The sequence below is a fragment of the Ovis aries genome, chromosome 20 (genome assembly GCF_016772045.2).
Source record: "Ovis aries strain OAR_USU_Benz2616 breed Rambouillet chromosome 20, ARS-UI_Ramb_v3.0, whole genome shotgun sequence".
Taxonomy (NCBI): Eukaryota; Metazoa; Chordata; class Mammalia; order Artiodactyla; family Bovidae; genus Ovis; species Ovis aries.
This window is the reverse complement of record NC_056073.1, coordinates 33887746-33911295: the sequence shown is the minus strand read 5'-3', so window position 1 is coordinate 33911295 and position 23550 is coordinate 33887746. Positions and strand designations below refer to the sequence as shown.

The following is a 23550-nucleotide window of genomic DNA, read 5'->3' as shown; positions in this document are numbered from 1 at the left end:
AAGTCAGCAGGGTGACAATATTCAGCATTGACAGACTCCTTCACCAATTTTGAACCAGTTTACTGTTCTTTGTCTGGTTCTAACTTGTTGCTTTTTGAACTGCATACAGTTTCTCAGAAGACAAGTAACGTTGGTCTGGTATGCCCATCTCCTTAAGAATTTTCCACTTTGTTGTTAGTGTACTGTATTGGTGTTTTTCTTTCTGGCTTACTTCACTCTGTATAATAGGCTCCAGTTTCATCCACACAGTTTGGCGAGATCAATGAAGCAGGTGTTTTTCTGGCATTCCCTTGCTTTCCCTTATGTTCCAACAGATGCTGCCAATTTGATCTCTGGTTCTTCTGCCTTTTCTAAAGCCAGGATGAACATCTGGAAGTTCTAGGTTCGCATAATGCTGGAGCCTAGCCAGGAAGATTTTGATCATAACCTTACTAGAACTGGAGATGACTGCATCGGTTCAGTGGCTTGAACATTCTTTAATACTGTCCTTCTTGGGAACTGGGATGAGCATTGACCTTTTCCGGTCGTCTTGTCACTGCTGGCTTTTCGAAATTTTCTGACATATTGAGTGGAGCACTTATATAGCATCGTCTTTCAAGATTTTCATAGCTTTGCTGGAATTCTATCACGTCCACTTGCTTGGTTGGCAGCATGCTTTTTAAGCCCACTGGAGTTCACATTCCAGAGTTTCTGGCTCTAAGTGAGAAACTACACCATTGTGATTATCTGGGTCATTAAGATATTTTTTGGTATAGTTCTTCTGTGTACTTTTCCCATCTCTTCTTCGTCTATTCTGCTGTATTAAATCACAAAACACCAAAGATAAAAGTGATCTTTGGAAAAAAGAACAAATTTCGAGACTAGGGTTGCTGATTTCAGATTGTATTAGAAAGCTATAGTAATCAAGACAGAATGATTTGCTTCTGGCACAAAAATAAACACATAGATACACAGAGCTGAACGGCAAAGCCAGAAAAAAATGAACACCCATATAATGTCGGTTAGCTTATGAAAAAGAAGCTAAGACTGTCCAGTGGGGAAAGGACAAGTTTGTCAAAAATGGCACTGGGGAAACTGGAGAGTCCTGTGAAAAAATGGAACTGTGCCCCTGTCTTTGCCATGCACAAAAATAAAATAAAAAAGGAATAAAGTTTTGAGCATAAGACTTTAAGCGATTAAACTCTTAGAAGAAGACATTGAGATAGTCTTCTTGCCATCAGGCTTTTCAATTGTTTTTGGTTTCACACCAAAAGCAAAGGCAACAACTGCAAAAACAAACCAGTGGGACCACATCAAACTCCAAACAAAGAAACATCAGCAAAATCAAATGGCAACTTACAGATTGACAGAAGATATTTCCAAATCATACATTTGATATGGGCTTAACATCCAAAAATACATGAGACATACAACTCAAGGGCAAAAAACCCAAACAATCAAAAAATTTAATGGAGCATAATTAAAGTAAGAGTTTCAATAAATCTGAAGTTTAGACTGTAGATGAGAGACTCAGCAAGGTTTTCCTTCTAGAACAACAAAAGCCTGTGCCTTCCTGGCATTACTTTCTTCATCTCCACTCACTTGTTTGACAATTACAGGGCAATGTGTACATTCTTCAATCAATAGCAATCACCCCACAGTGAGCTATAATGTGTACTAAGATTAGCCCCACTGGGGGAAAAAAACTAATATTTGCATCCTTACTAATGATGCATATCAAAAGGAAAGTAATTTCCAGAGTTTACCATTCCATTGTTTTCTATATTTCATTTCAAAATTGAGCCACCTAGTAAGGAAAATGAGTTAGGAGACCTCAATAATATATAGATAGAAAATTAGTTTTAAATGGGAGCATCAAAAGCAGAGACATTACTTTGCCGACTAAGGTCTGTCTAGTCAAGGTTATGGTTTTTCCTGTGGTCATAGATGGATGTGAGAGTGGACTGTGAAGAAGGCTGAGCACCGAAGAATTGATGCTTTTGAACTGTGGTGTTGGAGAAGACTCTTGAGAGTCCCTTGGACTGCAAGGAGATCCAACCAGTCCATTCTGAAGGAGATCAGCCCTGGGATTTCTTAGGAAGGAATGATGCTAAAGCTGAAGCTCCAGTACTTTGGCCACCTCATGTGAAGAGTTGACTCATTGGAAAAGACTCTGATGCTGGGAAGGATTGGGGGCAGGAGGAGAAGCGGACGACCGAGGATGAGATGGCTGGATGGCATCACGGAGTCAATGAACATGAGTCTGAATGAACTCCGGGAGATGGTGATGGATAGGGAGGCCTGGCCTGCTGCGATTCATGAGGTCGCAAATAGTCGGACACAACTGAGTGACTGAACTGAACTGAATGGATTATAACTTGAGGTAAGTTCTTATTATTGCTGTAACTCTATTCCTTTAGATTCTCTATAGCATCAGCCTAATAATTTATCGTAAGTACTAATACCAATAGGGACATCTACTGGTAAATTTACAGTGAGTAGAGAAAGAAAGGATATATTAGGCAAGAAGTCTAAGTATGGGAAGTCAACATTGGCAGTAAAGTAAAGGTCAGTATGGCCTTGAGAGGAAGGAAGGTTCTGAAAGTTTCCTGAAACACCAAGAAGGACTCAGATGTGAGGAATTAGCTTAATTTGTAAACCAGAAACTACCAGAAGAAATTTAAGTTCATAAAAATATTACAATGCTAAAATCCAAAATTTAGACAGAGAATAGGATAGGGTCGGGTATATAGACATTCAGAATTCTCCATTGCTTAGTGCATCAGGCACTCAAGGACCACCCTCACTGAAGGCTTTCTCTATTGCTCACCCTACAGGTACCAGCATAGAGAAAGAGATAGCTCTACTCCACAGGCAGTTGAACCCCCTTTAATGGCCTCCTGGCTTTCCTTAAGAAGCATTTCATGGAGCAGATTTCCTCCATCCCATCCCATCAGGCTGACTCCCCACGGTCAACAGAGGTCCTCACCATGGGATCATTCCACAATCCCCATGGCTCCAGCTCCCAGCTTCCATGGACACCAGTGGACTTACAACCCTACCGAGGTATGAAAGGCTGCAGCATGGCTTGTCTACGTGGTTCTCACTCCATTCAGACTGTCACAGATTAGTGAGTTCACTCCCCAACTACTTCAAATGCATTCCCGGTCACTGTGGACGGCCATGGATGCGGGGATCTCTCCCCTGCGCTTCAGCTTCCTCATCCCCAGGTGCAGGCTGGTCCCCTTGCTCTCCTCCTCCTTTCCCCTTCCTCCTTATCTGTTCTTTCCTTTATCCTACCGAGTTCTGTATGGATCCAGATATTCCTTCTCAGTTCTCAGGGAGTCCCTCCAGTGCTCACCTGGTCTTCTGTGGGAACTGCTGCATCTCTAGACATTCCTGAATATCCGTGGAGAGAGGTAAACCCCACTTCCACCCACTGCTCTGTCATCTTGTCCACCCACATTTGTGCATGTATTAGGAACGAGTTTCCCTTTCTATTAAGTAACACTGTCATTACCACACATGTTGAACTTTTGCTTTTTGAAGAGAACACAGGTAAGTTCCACTCTCTTCAGTTGAGTCAGTCATCCATTCATGGCCGACTATTAAAGACTGCATGGACTGCAGTATGCCAAGCTTCCCTGTACATCCCAGACTCCCAGAGCTTAGTCAAACTCATGTCCAAACTTAGTGATGCCGCGTGATGATGTCCAGTCTCTCAGACAATTTCAAAAATACAACACAATCTTATTAGTTAAGGAAACCATTCTCTACGTCAGATTCTCAGTTCAGTTCTGTTGCTCATTCATTTCCGACTCTTTGCGACCCTGTGGACTGCAGCAACACGTTTCCCTATCCATAACCAACTCCCAGAGCTTGCTCAAACTCATGATTAGATCTCATGATTAGATCATGAAGCTCAAATTTAGATCTTCAGATCTTATTAATTTTTTATATATGAAAGTGTGTAACCTTTAGAATTCTCTCCCTATTTCCCTTACCCTTCAGTCTTTGGCAATCATTTTCTACTATGAGTTCCATCTTTTTTTCTTTTTTGGAGATTCCTTATAATTGAGATCATATGGTATTTGTCTTTGACTTAGTCCACTTAGCATGATGTCCTCCAGTTTCATCCATGTTGCCACAAATATGAAGATTCTTTCTTTTTCTAATGGCTAAATAATATTTACCTATATATGTCAATGACATTGTTTTAATCCATTCACCTGTTGAAAGATACTCAGGTTGTGCCTATACCAAGTCTACTGTGAATAATGCTGCAATGAACATGGGAATACAGATCTCTCTTTGACACAATGATTTCATTTCCTTTGACTATATATCTAGAAGTGGGATAAGGGATCACATAACAGTTCTCTTCTAATGGCTGGATGGCATCATCGACTTGATGAACATGAGTTTGAGTGAACTCCAGGAGTTGGTGATGGACAGGGAGGCCTGGCATGCTGCAATTCATGGGGTCACAAAGAGTTGGACACAACTGAGCAACTGAACTGAACTGAACTGAACTCCCTTCCCCCCAGCAATCATAAGTTCATTTTTTCAGTCTGTGAGCCTCCTTCTGCTTTGTAAGTAATTTCATTTGTATCATTTCTTTTTAGATACCACCTGTAAGGAATATTGTATGATATTTCTCCTTCTCTGTTTGACTTAATCTACTCAGCATGACTCTCTAGGTCCATCTATGGACCTAGCATATGGAACAATCTATGTTGCTGCAAATGGCATTATTTCATTCTTTTCAATGACTGAGTAATATTTTGCTGTATATATGTACCACATCTTCGTTTTTGTTGTTTATATGTATCTATTTATTAATATTTACCACTTAATAGAGTCACCATTTCCTTCCTGCATCCTTTTTTTTTTTTTTGGCTGTATCAATTTATCTATTTTTATTTTTGTAATATATATTTATTTATTTTAATTAGAGGCTAATTCCTTTACAATATTTTATTGGTTTTGCCATACATCAACATGAATCCATCACGGGTGTACACGTGCTCCCCATCCTGAACCCCTCTCCCACCTCCCTCCCCATCCCATCCCTCTAGGTCATCCCAGTGCACCAGCCCCAAGCGTCCTGTATCATAAATCGAACCTGGACTGTCAATCCATTTCTCATATGATATTACATATGTTTCAATGCCATTCTCCCAAATCATCACGCCCTCACCCTCTCCCACAGAGTCCAAAAGGCTGTTCTATACATCTGTGTCTCTTTTGCTGTCTCACATACAGGGTTATAGTTAACATCTTTCTAAATTCCATATATATGCATTAATATACTGTATTGGTGTTTTTCTTTTTGGCATACTTCGCTCTGTATAATAGGCTCCAGTTTCATCCACCTCATTAGCTGATTCAAATGTATTCTTTTTAATGGCTGAGTAATACTCCATTGAGTATATGTACCACAGCTTTCTTATCTGTTCGTCTGCTGATGGACATCTAGGTTGCTTCCATGTCCTGGCTGTGATAAACAGTGCTGCAACACTTTTACATTGGGGTAAAAGTGTCTCTTTCAAGTCTGGTTTCCTTGGTGTGTATGCCTAGCTGTGGGATTGTAGGGTCATATGACAGTTCTATTTCCAGTTTTTTAAGGAGTCTCCACACTGTTCTCCATAGTGGCTATACTAGTTTTCATTCCCACCAGTGGTGTAAGAGGGTTCCCTTTTCTCCACAGGCTCTCCAACATTTACTGCCTGTAGACATTTGGATAGCAGCCATTCTGACTGGCGTGAAATGGTACTTAATTGTGGTTTTGATTTGCATTTCTCTCATAATGAGTAACGTTGATCATCTTTTCATGTGTTTGTTAGCCATCTGTATGTCTTCTTTGGAGAAATGTCAGTTTAGATCTTTGGCCCATTTTTTGATTGGGTGGTTTATTTTTCTGGAATTGAGCTCCAGGAGATGCTTGTATATTTTTGAGATTAATTCTTTGTCAGTTACTTCATTTGTTATTATTCTCTCCCATTCTGAAGGCTGTCTTTTCACCTTGCTTATAGTTTCCTTTGTTGTGCAGAAGCTTTTAATTTTGATTAGCTCCCATTTGTTTATTTTTGCTTTTGTTTCCAATATTCTGGGAGGTGGGTCATAGAGGATCCTGCTGTGATGTATGTCGGAGAGTGTTTTGCCTATGTTCTCCTCTAGGAGTTTTATCGTTTCTGGTCTTATGTTTAGATCTTTAATCCATTGTGAGTTTATTTTTGTGTATGGTGTTAGAAAGACTATTTCCATCATCTAATTTTAAATAACCATTTTATTCTTAGATACCATGCCCCTTTAAACTAAATAAGAGCAGAGAAAATGCAAATGCTATAGTAAATCAGTAGTAAATGCTGATACATTATCCTTAATTACATTACTGCTCTTCTGGTAAATTGGAAGAAGACTCATGTTCAGGTCTCATTCAGGAGGATGAAATCTCTATTTTGTAAGTTCTCTTGTCCAAACTCAATTCTTGCTCACTTCAGTCTTAAATTCTGTTACCTACAAAGAATGGACATGAAAAGTAATATTAAAATCATGCTTGCAAAAGTCAATGATTTTATGCTTCTGTTGGCCAAAGTAGGGCCAGGAATAATTTCTGAAATATTATAATACATCATGGAAGCATGAAGGTATAGTTCTAATATCAAAGAGGAGATGTTTGGAGATGATTCAAAAACTAAGCTCCATGGGTTTTCAGGATGTACTCTGGAGCAGACAGGTAAATTTGGTCCCTAAAAAGTCAAAGTCAGGAAAAGAGAGGCCTTGTTCACAGATCCAATGATGTAGTATTGGAGCTGATCCAATGATGTTGTATTGGTGCTGACCAGGTAATATTCTTATATTATCATTTGGAGATTTATTTGCTATTTTCTTGAAGAAACAAATGTAACAAGAAGATTAAAGATTCATTAAAGTAGAAGAGCTCTCAAAGTGCCTAGAAAAAGGATAGTCAGCAAAACCAAGCCCCCATACTGATAGTTGTCAAAGACTTTAACAGTGAGTATTATAGACAGAACAGAACAAGTGGATAAAACCAATGCTCTAGGGTCACTGCAATTTTGCAGTCAAAGACAAAATATTTTTCTCTTTCAGCACAGTCATCACAGCTTCCGCTGTGGTCCTGGTTACACACATGCAGACCGAAGGCCCACTGACATGTGTGATATGACATCAGGAAGTGAACAGATGAGTGTTATGGTGCCCAGTCATCTGCATTGGCTAATAATGGGACCTAGGGAAAATTACTTGCCCTCTCCAAGTCATTGCATCTTCATTGACATAACTTGATGATCATAGTGATGATTAAGGCTATCTCACAGGGTTCCTGTGAAACACAAATTTTAAGAGGTTCTGAAGCTTTGGGGAAAGTATAAAAGACATGCATGGGGTTGTTAATGTGAGTGAGCAGATCCAAGGTACAGTATCCTTTTTCTCTTAGTATTCTCTTTGTACTCAACAGGAGTGATCAGTCAGTCATATGTTTACTCTTACCCCAGCGTGATGGTATACCACACAGATCAACTGGACTTTTCTTGTCATTTCAGTGTCTAAAATTCAAGCATTAGTCAATGTAGAGTGAAAAAATTACAAACTCCTTGAGGGCCTCCCTGACAGAGTCTGCAGAGTCCCAGCACTAAATTGTCTTAAAAACAAAACAAAACAAAACAAAAGGCCTAAACACTCTGGCTCAGAATTTAGTTCCAAATCTTTACAGAGCACAGAAGTAGTTCTGGGAGAAATAGAGAAAATGCAGAGTGTAATCTACTTCTCCACATTCTGTGCAAATATCATCATCCATCTAAATTTACACAGAAGCCGCTCCTTCTTCCCCACCCGAGCTACTACAGCACCAACTCCTCAGCGCAACAGGGAAAGAAAAGGCTTGCCTCCACAGGATGGATTTGATAACCTCAAGTAACTAGATCATCTCAGAATGGCTCATGTTTTTATTTAAACAGGGTCCTGCCTGCTGCTGCTGCTGGTCATGTCAAATCTGCTCCTGTACCAGGGCAACACATACCCATCCTGCTTTCCTAACATGTTTGCCATCCCCCTTACATCCCTTAGAGATCTTTCTCAATGCCACCAGGCTCATCCATGATATTTTTAGCCTTTCCTGCATAATGTTCCCTGAGTTTCTAAGTACTTTGGTGGTGGTGTTTTAGTTCCTAAGTCATGTCTGACTACTGTAACCCCATGGCCTGTGTATTCCACTAGGCTCCCAGATGGAACCTTTGCCTTTGTTACTGAGCTATACTGTGCTTTCAACAAGAAGGCGGCATCAGCCAAACTTCAAATAACACAGTCTCTAGGTCAAAGAAGCCGTGAGCTCATAAGATGTGGAAATCGAAGAAAGGATCCGTTTTGAGAAATCACAAAGATTCCTAAGAAGTGCAATAACTGTTTCAATTTCCTCCTCATTTTTTTTGGTAAATTTCCGAAATAAATGAGTTTGTATTTGTCAGCCAAGAATGCCAGTGAAGAATACAATAGACTCAGTGGAATAATCAATAGAAATTTATTTCCTCACAATTCTGGGGGCTAAAAGTCTCAGATCAGGGTGCCAGCAAGGTGAGGTTCTGGTAAGAATTCTTTCTTCCCAGGCTGGCTTCTCCCTGTGTCCTCACACAGGGTGGGGGGTTGGGAAAAGAGATAGAGGAAAAGACACAGAGACACAGAGAGAATTCTCTGGTGTTTTCCTTCCTGAAGACACTAAACCTATTGGATGAGTGTTCCACCCTAAGAGCTCATGTAACCTTAATGGGCTTCACTGGTGGCTCAGATGGTAAAGAATCTGCCCACAGTTGAGAGACCGGGTTTCAATCCCTGGGTCTGGAAGGTTCCCTGGAGAAGGGAACGGCAAGCCACTCCAGTATTCTTGCCTAGGAAATCCCATGGACAGAGGAGTCTGGTGGGCTAAGGAACATGAGGTCCCAAAAAATTGAACCCTTTTCAAAACACAGTACTTTTGTGTGTAACGGACTTTTGGACTCAGAGGGAGAGGGAGAGGGTGGGATAATTTCAGAGAATGACATTGTAACATGTATACTATCATGTAAGAATTGAATCGCCAGTCTATGTCTGACGCAGGATGCAGCATGCTTGGGGCTGGTGCATGGGGATGACCCAGAGAGATGTTATGGGGAGGGAGGTGGGAGGGGGGTTCATGTTTGAGAACGCATGTAAGAATTAAAGATTTTAAAATTTTAAAAATAAAAAACAACAACAACAAAAATATATACATAAATAAAAAAATTTTGAATTAAAAAAAAAAAAAACACAGTACTTTGGCAGTTAAGGCTTAACATACGAATTTGAAGAAAACACATTCAGTCCATAATACTACCTGACATAAAGCACTAAAGTAAAAGAGGAGAGGGAAAAAGTTGCTTAAAGCTTAACATTCCAAAAACTAAGATCATGGCATCTGGTCTCATCACTTCATGGGAAATAGATGCAGAAACAGTGCAAACAGTGTCAGACTTTATTTTGGGGGGCTCCACAATCACTGCAGATGGTGACTGCAGCCATGAAATTAAAAGATGCTTATTCCTTGAAAGGAAAGCTTTGACTAACCTACATAGCATATGGAAAAGCAAAGACATTAGTTTACCGACAAGTTCCTTCTAGTCAAGGCTATGGTATTTCCAGTAGTTATGTATGGATGTGAGAGTTGGACTGTGAAGAAAGCTGAGCACTGAAGAATTGACGGTTTTGAACTGTGGTGTTGGAGAAGACTCTTGAGAGTCCCTTGAACTGCAAGGAGATCCAACCAGTCCATTCTAAAGGAGATCAGTCCTGGGGGTTCTTTGGAAGGAATGATACTAAAGCTGAAACTCCAAAACTTAGGCCACCTCATATGAAGACTTGACTCATTGGAAAAGACTCTGAAGCTGGGAGGCACTGGGGGCAGGAGGACATGGGGATGACAGAGGATGAGATGGCTGGATGGCATCACCAACTCGATGGATGTGAGTGTGAGTAAACTCTGGGTGTTGGTGATGGACAGGGAGGCCTGGCGTGCTGTGATTCATGGGGTCGCAAAGTGTAGGATATGACTGAGTGACTGAACTGAACTGAACTGAACTGGGGAAAGCGAAGCATGTTGATTTTCTGGTCGTTCAGTGTTGCTCTGGGCTTTCTTCTCCAGGCTCAGTATAAATAGGCAGTAAGTGAGAACTGCTCTGCAGTGAACTGGGTGGATGAACTATGTTAAACAAAGCTGAATCCTGGTCACAGATACAAATACTGGCAGGTTTTTTTTTTTATGCTAAAAGTTATTGTTTTAAGATTTGCAGTGAATAGCTTTAGAGCTACAGTAGAATGGGAGTTTACAATTGGAAACAATTATTCTCTTTCTGATGAAGGTATTTGGAAGTTGTATGTTAATTCTTTTAGGTCAATCAAGGAGCACGCAGTAGAGCAGACAGCTAATAAAAAGTGGTGCTAAAGGTTTCTATTCCACTCACTTTGTTCTTTTTACTCACTAGTATTTGTTTCATCCTCCATTTTTGACTACCCATTTTTTTCCCATATCTTCCAAGTAATCTCTTGAAATGTTCATAACTTTTGCTAAAGACGAGTTTTTCTCTATCAGTGTGTTAGCTAGATTTTTCTACTCCTATTATTCTCAGTTCATTGCTTAGTATTTCCTATAACTCTATGTCAAATTTTTCTGTCATACCATTTTCCCACCATAAACAACATTGCCTACCTGGGACGAACGCTAAGCTTTATGGTGTCCGGATTCAGTGATAAGCGAAAGTCATAACTGTATAACACCTTATAAGGGAATATATTGGCTCTAACCCACAGTAAACAAGAGATCAAATGGTTAAATATAGGTGCATGCATGCATTCTAAGTCACTGCATTTGTGTCCAACTCTTTGCAACCCTACTGACTGTAGCCCAACAGGCTCCTGTGTCCAGTGGATTGGCCAGGCAAGAATACTGGGGTATGCTGCTGTACCCTCTTACCAGTGATGCTCCTCACCCAGGGATCAAACCTGAGTCTTCGTATATGTCCTGCATTGGCAGGAATGTTCTTTACCACTACCATCACCTGAGAAGCACCAAATATTGGTACATATGTCCTATATTTGGTTCAAACACTAAAGAATAATTTTAAACACCCCTATAATAATATAACAGAGAAGGGAAAACATTAAACTTAGAAAAGTTAGATGTTAAATCAATTTTATAGGACCATGTATAGAAAAGATAGGAAAGGAATGACTTTCAAATATTGTGATTCCCTCCCAATAAAAAAATTATACATCTATCAACTTGTTAATGTTCTATTAATGGGTTCATCTACTGAATGCTGAACAACTGTAGCTAATTGTCTGATCACTTTTAGGATGAGCAGGATGCCAGGAAAACTATACTGTATCAATGCCTCTAACAACTGATATATCAATTCCATCCATACCCCTGAAGATAAAGAACACCTCCAACGCATGCATGTGAGACTTTTACCTGGGTTTTTTACCAGCTCAAACGAGACAGTATGTAGGTTACCAGACTTCAGATTATAGAGGTAATGGTAACTGAACATGCAGGCAAAGGTGGAGGCCTGTAAGCAATTGCAGAGAAATTATACTATGCAGTTGATGAAGCATGAGCAAAATTAAGGGATGACTAAAGATCTTTGAAGCAACATAAATAACAGATCTATAAATTGTCCATGGAGACAAGTTTAGTTCAATCAATGCATTAGACACAGGATTGCAGCTATTATACTGTACAAAAACAGGAAATGAATGGGAACATCCATGTGTAAAATAAAAGATGCAAAATTCATGAATATGTAAGAAACACACCCAGTTTTGAGTACTCCCTGTTACTAGTGACTCCTGCGTGGAAGTCCTCTACTGCACCACTCGAGCCATTTCGTCTGCCTTTCAAGCCTCCCCGATTCTGCTTCTAGAGGAACTAAGAGCCTCTTGATGAACATGAAAGAGGAGGGTAAAAACGTTGGCTTAAAGCTCAACATTCAGAAAACTAAGATCATGCATCCTATTATCTATGTATAATGACACCTGAAACTGAAATAGCATATTTGTCAATGTGATCTATGTATGATGATCATATAATCATTATGTTATATACATGGCACATATGCATACCTCCAGTTAAGTTCAGTCACTCAGTCATATCCACTGTTTGAGACCTCATGGACTACAACACATCAGGCTCCTGTGTCCTCCACCATCTCCTGAGCTTGCTCAAACTCATGCCCATCAAATCGATGATGCCATCCAACCATCTCATCTTTTGCCATCTCCTTCTCCTGCCTTCAATCTTTCCCAGCGTCAGGGTCTTTTCCAGTGAGTCAGTTCTTTGCATCAGGTGGCCAAAGTATTGGAGCTTCAGCTGCAGTATCAGTCTTTTCAATGAATATTCCCGGCTGATTTCCTTTATTATTGACCTGTTTGTTCTCCTTGCAGTCCAAGGGACTCTCCAGAGTCTTCTCCAACAGCGCAGTTCAAAAGCAACAGTTCCTTGGGCTTCAGTTTCCTTATGGCCCAGCTCTCACATCCATACATAACTGCTGGAAAAACAATAGCTTTGACTAGATCGAATTTTATTTACATATATAAACATATATATACACACACCTATGTAAGGAAAAGTTTTTGAAAAGGAATATAATTGTATTTTCGATAAAGAAAACAAATAATCTAGTATAATTTGATTTTTCAAATGTGCATTTTGGCTATCATGTTGGGTCTAAAACCTTTTCTTCAAATGTAGTTTATCTTTATGCTGGTAAAAGAAACCAAAATGTGTTTTAACCTTGTAACATTAACTGTAGAACAGCTTATTTACAATAGCTAATGAAAATCACAAAATTTTGAAACCTATAGAGTCGCCCAGTACTCTGCTATTGGTCATTTAACCAACTGATCATTGACTTAATTCCTCCTTGACTCAGAAACTCTTATAGGTGCTTACTTTACATCACTAAACAAAGCAGGCAGACACTTGTCCTCATGAAACTGATCTTCTAGCTGGGGGAAGACAGATACTTTGCAATAAACATGAATGTTTATTGCATTGTATGTTAAGAGGTGACCTCTAATACGGGAAAAGAACTAGTAAAGGAGAGGACAGGGATTGGGGAATAAAGGTGAAGAAGGGATGTGATTTAAAGAAAAACAACTTAGACCACACTGAGGGGAGCAAACATGCTCTCTTGCATTCAAGATTCCAGTTTTTCCCCCCTCCAGGCAGGTCTCTTGGTCTAGCCAATTTCAAAAATGTTTCTTTCTCTGAGGCCCTATGCAAACTGATGCAAACATGGATGTTCTGAACATTCTGACTCTCTTCAGTTGAATTGATTTCATAAAAAATTGTTGGTAAACTCCACAAAATTAAGTAACGTTTTATGTAGGAAATTTTTATATTTTGTTTCCTGGAGAACTAATCTCCACATTATTTTCCATTTTTCAACACACTGTCAGTGACCTAATTATATTATGTAAAAATCTCATATATGCATTGCTATTCTAATATATTATGACATTTAAAATATATAAACAAAATATAAATTAAATGACAGTGAGATAAAAATAAATGGAAATGGTAACATTTTCTTCTTCAACGGATGAGGACACTCATCTTTATGGCCACTGGACTAATGGATTCTGAATGTACACACATAATTATATCAGTTGCTTATCTATCATAATAAAGTAATTTCTTTTATATATAGCTTCAATCAAAGTTCTCACAATACAACAAGGGGCCAAGAATACAATTATATGTGAATAACTCTCTTCATATGCATATATAAGATTTTGTGAGCTCAATTCAGTACTCATTTTAGTCCTTTTGATATTCCATTAATTTATCTACTGGGAAATAATCCAAACTGTACAATAGATTTATTTCTTACAGGGTTTAAATCTCAGATCATAATGAAAGCAGAGCAATGCCGTTGAAAATAATGGCCTAGTGAAAAAATTGGCTTAAAGCTCAACATTCAGAAAACTAAGATCATGGCATCCAGTCCCATCACTTCATGGCAAATAGATGGGGAAACAATGGAAACAGTAGCTGACTTTATTTTGGAGGGCTCCAAAACGTGCAGATGGTGATTGCAGCCATGGAATTAAAAGACACTTACTCTTGGAAGGAAAGTTATGACCAATGTAGACAGTATATTAAAAAGCAGAGACATTACTTGGCCAATGAAGGTGCATCTAGCCAAGGCTGTTTTTTTCAGGAGTCATGTGTGGATGTGAGAGTTAGCCTGTGAGGAAACCTGAGTGCCGAAGAATTCATGCTTTTGAACTGTGGTGTTGGACAAGACCCTTGAGAATCCCTTGGACTGCAAGGAGATCCAACAAGTTCATCCTAAAGATCAGTCCTAGGTGTTCATTGGGAGGACTGATGTTGAAGCTGAAACTTCAATACTTTGGCCACCTGATGTGAAGAGCTGACTCATTTGAAAAGACCCTGATGCTGGGAAAGATTGAGGGCAAGAGAAGGGGATGACAGAGGATGAGATGGTTAAAGACATCACCAAATCAATGGACATGGGTTTGGGTGGACTGTGAGAGGCGGTGATTCACAGGGAGGCCTGGTGTGCTGCAGTTCATGGGCTCACAAAGAGTAGGACATGACTGAGAGACTGAACTGAACTGAAATGAAATGGCCTAGAAGAATAAATAAAATGTCATATGGATATCATTATATATATGCATTTGTAAAGAAAATTAATGAAAACATACAGAAGGCTTACAGTTAGCTGAAACAGAAAGTGTACTCACTCAGAGCTGAATATATATATAACCTAGAAAATATACTTTCTCAGATTCTGATGACTTCTAAAGAAGGAGACTCCACGACTTTCATCTCCAGCCTGCTGTGGACTCCCTTCCATTTTCCTCCTCAATTTCCCTCCATAAAATCTCTTCCCTATGTTACAAACACACCTTGGGCTTCTGGTTCAGACAAGATGACATTTATCTCTGTGCCCACTCCTTTGTTTGTTCTGGAAATAAGAAGAGAACACTAAAGGAGACTTTGTATATTTGGCAAGAAGAAGGTGAGCTACTTTAGGGCCTGAAGAATGGAAGGGCAACACAGTAGCACCTGAGAAAAGACAAGCCAGACCCAGCATTCCTGGACTCCAACATAGATCAGAAGACAGCCTGAGTAGGGCTGTTCCTCCCAAGGAACAAATGTGAAGGAACACGAAGTGGTGGGTTTGCTGCTAGGCTGTGCCTGACTCTTAAGGACCCTATGGACTGTACCCACCAGGTTCCTCTGTCCATGGAATTCTCCAGGCAAGAATACAGATTCCCAGGTCCTCCTCCAGAGGATCTTCCCAACTCAGGGATTGATCCAGGTCTTCAAAGGCAAGTGGATTCCTTACTGTCTGAGGCATCAGGAAAGCCCAAGAAACTCAATAATCACATGGATATTTGGAAAATAAAAGGATAAAAACAGATGTTAATAATAGATAAAGTAGACTTTAGAGCAAAGAAAATATCTACAAAGTAATACAAGGACTTTACATATGTGAAAAAGATTCAATTCAGCAGGAATTCATAGTAATCCTAAATATGTATACACCAAACAACATAACCTCAAAATACATGAAGCAAAAATAGATACATCATCTGAATACTCCTATAAACTTTAATGAGATTGAAACTGTGACATAAAACTTTTGAAAAAGAAATCATCAATCCAAGATAGTTTGACCAGAGATATCTAATAAATATTTTAAAAGTTAAGATCAATTTGATATAATCTCTTCAAGAAAATGCAAGAGAAGGAAACCATTCCCAACTAATGAGATGGGGCCAATATTGATCTATATCAAAATCAGACAAAGGCAGTTCAAAAAGGAAATTTCAGACTAACTTCTCTCACAAATTTGGAATTAAAAGTTTTCACTCTCACACATACAAATCAACCAAATGGATTCAACAATGCATAAAAACATCTCTTGATAGTTTCTGGTCCCTTCTGAAGTCTGGTCACACTACCTATCTCTTCAAAGGGTTTAAGTGAATCAAGGATACAATCAGTCAGGGTCCCAGTAATAATATTTTGATACCAGAAATACAGTGACAAATACTCAAGTCTAGGTCAAATCAGGAACTGACTTCTCCCATTAAAGTTAATCCTACCCAGGCAACCTAAATGTCTAGCAAAATTAACCACAACTAGAATCATAAGATAAAGAAAACATAGCTACTATATAGAAATGGTGGGTGTGTTTGATATTCTTTATATGCCCCTCAGGAACCCTGTTGATCATTTTCTATTATGTTATGAAAGTTTGGAGGCTGAAAAAATAAGGCTTTATCCCTCTAGCACTCCTTGCATCTGACTTCTAATTGAGTTTGGCCAGGGGTGGACAAAAGAGATTGGAGAGTCAGTGGAGAAAGAGATCAGTGGATTGATTCTTTCCTCTGGCTCCTTTCTTGCTGGGAAGTGGCCAAGTTTCTCCACTGAAGCCCAGAGCTCTGGTCAGATGCCCTCGCTTTTAGCTGCAGCTATGTACAAGACTCTTAGAGACTGCAATATCCATTCTCTTCCTTTGCTCTGTTGGCCTATAAGTGTTCATGCATCCATGTTCTTGCCTGTCTCAAAGAGTTTTGCTTTTCCTTTTAAGCTATCCTTAGTTCTGATACGGCTTCCAAATCCTTAACGTTCCTTGTATGTTAGTCGCTCAGGCATGTCTGACATTTTGTGATCCCCATGGACTGTAGCCTATAAGGCTTCTCTGTCCAAAGGCTTCTTGAGACAAAAGTGCTAGAGTGGGTAACCATTCCCTTCTGCATGGATCTTCCCTGCCCCAGGGGTGCAACCCAGGTCTCCCACATTGCAGGCAGATTCTCTACCATCTGAACCACCAGGGGAGCCACTTTTCTTTATTTTGCTTACCTGTGTAAATCCTCTTGATTTCTGACAATGATAGGGGTGGCTATGGAGCTGCTAGATAAAGATGGTCCCTCAAAGATCTAATGCTAAACTGCTTACAAAAGGAAGGGGACATCTTTTCTCCTGACTCCAAAACCATAAATACAAGAACATATCACAGGTCATGTAAAAATAAGTGCTGAGAAATCAGTGATTTAAGAATGACTTTGGTCAAAGTGTACAAACTTTAAGCTGTAAGCTGAAGAATAAAGTCTCAGCATCTAATGTGTGATGACTATGGTTTGTAATGTGTTATTGACATTTGTGGGGCTTCCCAGGTGGTGTTAGTGGTAAAGACCCCTCCTGCCAGTGCAGGATGCATAAGAGACATGGGTTGAATCTCTGGGTCAGGAAGATCCCCTGGAGGAGGGCATGGCTACCCACTCTAGTATTCTTTCCTGGAGAATCCCCATGGACAGAGGAGCCTGGCAGGCTATATAGTCCATGGGGTCACAAAGAGTTGGACATGACTGAAGTCAGTTAGCACACATGTAAGAGAGTTAAACTTCAAGGTTCTCACCAAAAAGATCTTGAACGGTAAATATGTGTGGTGATATTAATAGATATGTTAATTAAATCAATGAGGAAATCCATTAATAATTTATACCTATTTAAATTATAATGTATACTTTAAATATCTTGCCATTTTATCTGGAAATCATATTTTAAAAAACTGAAAAAAGAAAAAAAAAACAAGAATTTCAATACTTTTTACATCATATTATAGATATTTAAGTCATTGCTCTTAGACTGTAAAAGGTTTTTTTAATTCCCGATAATAACCAATGGGATTCACTGGATATTCAGAAAAGGAAGAAACCTTGGAAATTATCTAGAAAATCCTCTCATATTAAGGATATATAAGGAAATCCAAGAATGATTAAGTCACTTATCAAAACTTATAAAACTCGATGCAAAAGTAGCAATAGAAACCAGGATTCCTGGGTTTAAGTGAATCTTTACCGAATTATCAGGCAAATGGAAATATCTCCTATGCGCTGCAAAACTTGATTCTTATCTCTTTCACAGATCTGATCATATTCCACCTTGTATTCACTGTCCAGTTAGCATAAGTTTTACCAGGTAAATTGAATTCCTTGAAGGTTCTATCGTGGCATGTCTGATCTTCTCACTCTATATTCTCATATATGGCTAACTGTTCATAAATGCCATTCCTTCTCCCTGGAAGACCCTCTCTGTTTTACCTCATGACTTCCCCAACATCTTTCAGATCTCAGTAAAAACCACTTCCCCAAAGCAGCCGTTCCTGACTCTGAAACAGCTCAGGTCTCCTTGTTATGTAGACATAGGGCATTCTGTGCTTTTCCCTCTTGACATGTATCCCAATTGTGGTGCAACATTTAACTTTGAAATTTACCTCTTTCTGTTTTTCTATTAAAATTTAAGTCCTAGTTCACAAAGTCCACATGTGTGCTCTTCACTGCTGTCCATTCTTGCATCCAGCAGGCCTTCCTTATGTGTTCATTCAATGAAACACTTTCATTCATGCAGAGTAAAATTCCAATGAATTATTGATGCTGCTCTCACAGCATACAGTGAACTAAAACCATGGAGGACTTCTCTCCCCACCCAAACCCTTATATCCTGGTTATTTGGACATAATTACAGAACTAGAACTGTGGGGCCTTCCCTTGTGGCTCAGCTGATGAAATATCTGCCTGCAATGTGGGAGGTCTGGGTTTGATCCCTGGGTTGGGACGAGTCCTTAGAGAAGGAAAAGGCTACCCACTCCAGTTTTCTGGCCTGGAGAATTTCATGGACTATACAGTCCATGGGGCCACAAAGATTTGGACATGACTTGTGACTTTTACTTTCACAAAACTGTGGATGCATTGTTTTTAAGTTTCACCTTATTAGATAGAAACCACTAGATTTGCAGTCTGTGCTAAGATAATGTGATAATTCAGTCACGAACTAAAAGGCTGAATTGGACAGAACTAGAGATAGTGCTCTGAATCTGTTGCTTGAATCTACGATTTGCCATAGGATTCTCAACTTCACTAGAGGAGTTCAGTTTCTTAGCTGTGCTCTCTGATCATGACAGATAAAAATACTTTAAGGCGAGCCTACAAATCAAATATTCTTACATTATACAAAAACACCTAGTCTCCCTCGGAAGGTCAAAGTAATTCACCTCGTTGATGATTTGTTACCTACTTTTCCCGGATGAAAGTACCATCTTCCTCCTTATGGCTTCCTAATTTTATTCTCACAATTTTTATCTCACTGACCACATTCTGATCTATATTATAGTTAATTATATGAAAACACCAATTCCCACTCCTTTAATTCAGTTCCCTTGGGTCTACAGAGTTACGCCAACAGCCCAAAAGTTACTATTTATTGCGTATCAATCATGGCAGAAATTGCCAGCCATTTGTTCTTTCTGAGGTAAATATTATAACTAAAAGCAAATACCCAGCCACTGGTATTTTGGACAAAATGACAACTGAACAAAACCTTAACTGCTATTCCAGATATAAGTTCCTTTTGTGTAGATTTTTTTCTTTTAGAGAACTTGCATTCTAGATAGCATTCAGGTAAATAGAAAAGGGACTGATACGTTAGCTGGAAAAAAAAAAACACCACTGTTGCAGGAGACAAAGGCAGACAAATCAGGCATCTTCTGTATAGTCAGGACCCATTTTTTAGGAGCTGGAAGATCAGACAGCAAAGAATCCCCCTGCATACAGGAGACCTGGGTTCCATTCCTGGTCAGGAGGGTCCCTGGACGAGGGCATGTCAAACCACTCCAGTATTCTTGCTGAGAGAATCCCCATGGACAGAGGAGCCTGGCGCGCTGCAGTCCAAGGGGTCGTCATTCCAGGGGGTTGTAAAGTGTGGAACACAACTGAGCAGCTATGCACAGCAAACTTCCTTCGTTGACATCCTGACATTTAGAAACAGTTTCTCTCACTAGTGTGCTTAACTACAACTCCTGCTTTTCAGTGGAAGATCAAAGATAAAAGTAATATTCCTTAACAGTCAAGTAATTATTTCTATCAAGGTATTTTCTGAGAGCTAAGCTAGAGAAATACACTGTGGAATAGAGCAGATAATGAGAAGTATAAGAGATCCAAACAGGGAAGCTCCAAAACCAAGTGGTAATTTTCTTTTTGGGAAAAAGAATAAAACCTCAGTTTGGAATCATGTTCTATACAGAGATTTGCATACTCTTTGGAAATGTAAAGGATTTCCTACCCTAATTTTCCTTTTCTAGTTGAGAAAACCAAGTCCTCGAGAATTAAAGATGTTTCCAAGTAAAGAGCATTTAAGTTAGGACTCTGATGAGAGCCCAGTGACGGGTCTTGGGGTCCAGTTAATTCATCTTTAGGCTGACGGGCCGGTGATTGGGATACCAGTAATAGTGCTGTCTTCAGACTGAATTGCTTTTACTTTGGGAAACATCAGTCTTTGCTCTTAACACCCTCAACTGATTGCATAAAATCCACAATCTATTGGTTTAAATGTTAATTACCTCTAAGAAAATATGTTCTCAGGTCAGCATGTCAAAGAAGTACAATTTGAAAGAAAATGTATAATTCTATGGAATATGTCACCATGTGCCTCAGAAATTGAATATCTATGCTACCTGTTCCTCATTTATGACCTTGGAAGGGAAACAAGATTGACACTTTTTTTCCCCATTTAATCACAGTCCGTGTTTTAGTGCACGCAGGCTGCTGTTACAGAATGCCAGAGGCTGGGGGGTTTATAAACCATGTTATTTGTCACAGTTCTGGAGGCTAGAAGTCCAAGATCAGGGTGTCAGCATGGTTGCGTGAGTGAGGGCCTCTGTCAGGACAAATCCCTAAATAAAGGGATGAGCAAGTATTTCAGGCCTCTTTCACAAGAGCCCTAATCCCATTCATGTGGGCTCTGCCTCATGACCTAATCATTTTCCAATGGTCCCACTTCCTAAAATCGTTACTGTGGGGATTAGGTTTTCAACATATGAGTTTTGGGAGACCACAAGCATTTAGACCATGGCACCCAATGAGGAGACTGACTTGTGTAAGGTAACCCAATGCCTCATCCGTACTGAATGCTCTGTGGTGCTGATAGGAAGCCAAGGACTAAGGAAGCTGAATCACGACCAGTCGACCCAGGTGGAGGGTCTGAGATGGCAAACTCCTTGATGGATTTCACAACAATATAAGGGTGTTTCCAGGGTCTTCCTTGGTTATCAGTCATTGAGCAATCCCCCCGCCCCTCTAATACATGTTCCTATTTGAAATATGAGTTAATTAGTAAGTTCTTAGACAAAGTACCTGTTGACCAACATGGAAACATCACGCCTATGCATCCGAAGAAAAGGGCCTTTGACAGATAGAAATTTCAATGTGGAAAGACCTCAAGATTTTATTCACTTCAGAGAGCATTTACAAGTTTGGGGATCTCCCAAGACCATTTTGGAGTTACATAATCAGCTAGGATTCCAAGAGTTCACTGAAAGCTGTTATACATATGGATATGGTTTATTCCTGATCTTTGATTTATTTTAATTCATTTTTTCTATTTTTAGTGCAGTATAATTGAATTACAATGCTATAAATGTCAGTTATTGTTGAACAGTGAAAAGGTTATACATATACGTATAAACACTCTTATTTAGATTCTTTTCTCATGGAGCACATATGGGTTCCAAATAGGAAAAGGAGTACATCACAGTTGTATATTGTCACCCTGCTTATTAATTTATATGTAGAGTACATCATGAGAAATGCTGGGCTGGATGAAGCACAAGCTGGAATCAAGATTGCCGGGAGTAATATCGATAACCACATGTATGCAGATGACACCACCCGTATGGCAGAAAGTGAAGAAGAACTAAAGAGCCTCCCGATGAAAGTGAAAGAGGAGAGTGAAAAAGTTGGTTTAAAGCTCAACATTTAGAAAACTAAGATCATGGCATCCGGTCCCATCACTTCATGGCAAATAGAAGGAAAAATAGCAGAAAGAGTGGCAGACTTTATTTTGGAGTGCCTCCAAAATCACTGCAGATGGTGATTGCAGCCAGGAAATTAAAAGATGCTTACTCCTTCAGTTCAGTTCAGTTCAGCTGCTCAGTCATGTCCGACTCTTTGCAACCCCATGAATCGCAGCTCGCCAGGCCTCCCTGTCCATCACCAACTCCCGGAGTTCACTCAGACTCATGTCAATCGAGTCCATGATGCCATCTAGCCATCTCATCCTCGGTTGTCCCCTTCTCCTCCTGCCCTCAATCCTTCCCAGCATCAGAGTCTTTTCCAATGAGTCAACTCTTCGCATGAGGTGGCCAAAGTACTGGAGTTTCAGCTTTAGCATCATTCCTTCCAAAGAAATCCCAGGGTTGATCTCCTTCAGAATGGACTGGTTGGATCTCCTTGCAGTCCAAGGGACTCTCGAGTCTTCTCCAACAACACAGTTCAAAAGCATCAATTCCTTGGCGCTCAGCCTTCTTCACAGTCCAACTCTCACATCCATACATGACCACAGGAAAAACCATAGCCTTGACTAGATGGACCTTAGTCAGCAAAGTAATGTCTCTGCTTTTGAATGTACTATCTAGGTTGGTCATAACTTTTCTTCCAAGGAGTAAGCATCTTTTAATTTCATGGCTGCAGTCACCATCTGCAGTGATTTTGGAGCCCAAAAAATTAAAGTCTGACATAGTTTCTACTGTTTCCCCATCTATTTCCCATGAAGTGATGGGACCAGATGCCATGATTTTTGTTTTCTGAATGTTGTTTTATTTTTTTAATTTTTTTATATTTTTAATTTTTATTTTTACTTTATTTTACTTTACAGTACTTTATTGGTTTTGCCATACATTGGCATGAATCCACCATGGGTGTACATGCGATCCCAAACATGAACCCCCCTCCTAACTCCCTCCCCACAACATCCCTCTGGGTCATCCCCATGCACCAGCCCCAAGCATGCTGTATCCTGCATTGGACATAGACTGGTGATTCGATTCTTATGATAGTATACATGTTTCAATGCCATTCTCCCAAATCATCCCACCCTCTCCCTCTCCCTCTGAGTCCAAAAGTCCACTATACACATCTGTGTCTTTTTTGCTGTCTTGCATACAGGGTCGTCATTGCCATCTTTCTAAATTCCATATATATGTGTTAGTATACTGTATTGGTGTTTTTCTTTCAGGCTTACTTCACTCTGTATAATCGGCTCCAGTTTCATCCATCTCATCAGAACTGATTCAAATGTATTCTTTTTAACAGCTGAGTTATACTCCATTGTGTATATGTACCACAGGTTCCTTATCCATTCATCTGCTGATGGACATCTAGGTTGTTTCCATGTCCTGGCTATTATAAACAGTGCTGCGATGAACATTGGGGTACATGTGTCTCTTTCAATTCTGGTTTCCTCGGTGTGTATGCCCAGCAGTGGGATTGCTGGGTCTTATGGCAGTTCTATTTGCAATTTTTTAAGGAATCTCCAGACTGTTTTCCATAGTGGTTGTACTAGTTTGCATTCCCCCCAACAGTGTAGGAGGGTTCCCTTTTCTCCACACCCTCTCCAGCATTTATTGCTTGCAGATTTTTGGATCGCAGCCATTGTAACTGGTGTGACAT

At 39.7% G+C, this 23550-nt stretch overlaps 1 protein-coding gene across 1 annotated transcript in view; it reads left to right on the top strand.

Moving 5' to 3' along the window:
• The first annotated feature begins 1575 nt into the window (after window positions 1-1575).
• The window catches only part of LOC101109921 (placental prolactin-related protein 1-like), a 41263-nt gene continuing 19288 nt past the window's right edge, over window positions 1576-23550 (top strand). Inside the window, exons 1-2 of the mRNA XM_027958600.3 lie at window positions 1576-2362; window positions 2817-3045. The gene's annotated coding sequence lies outside the window, so the exon portion shown is untranslated. The remainder of the gene's footprint in view (window positions 2363-2816; window positions 3046-23550) is intronic.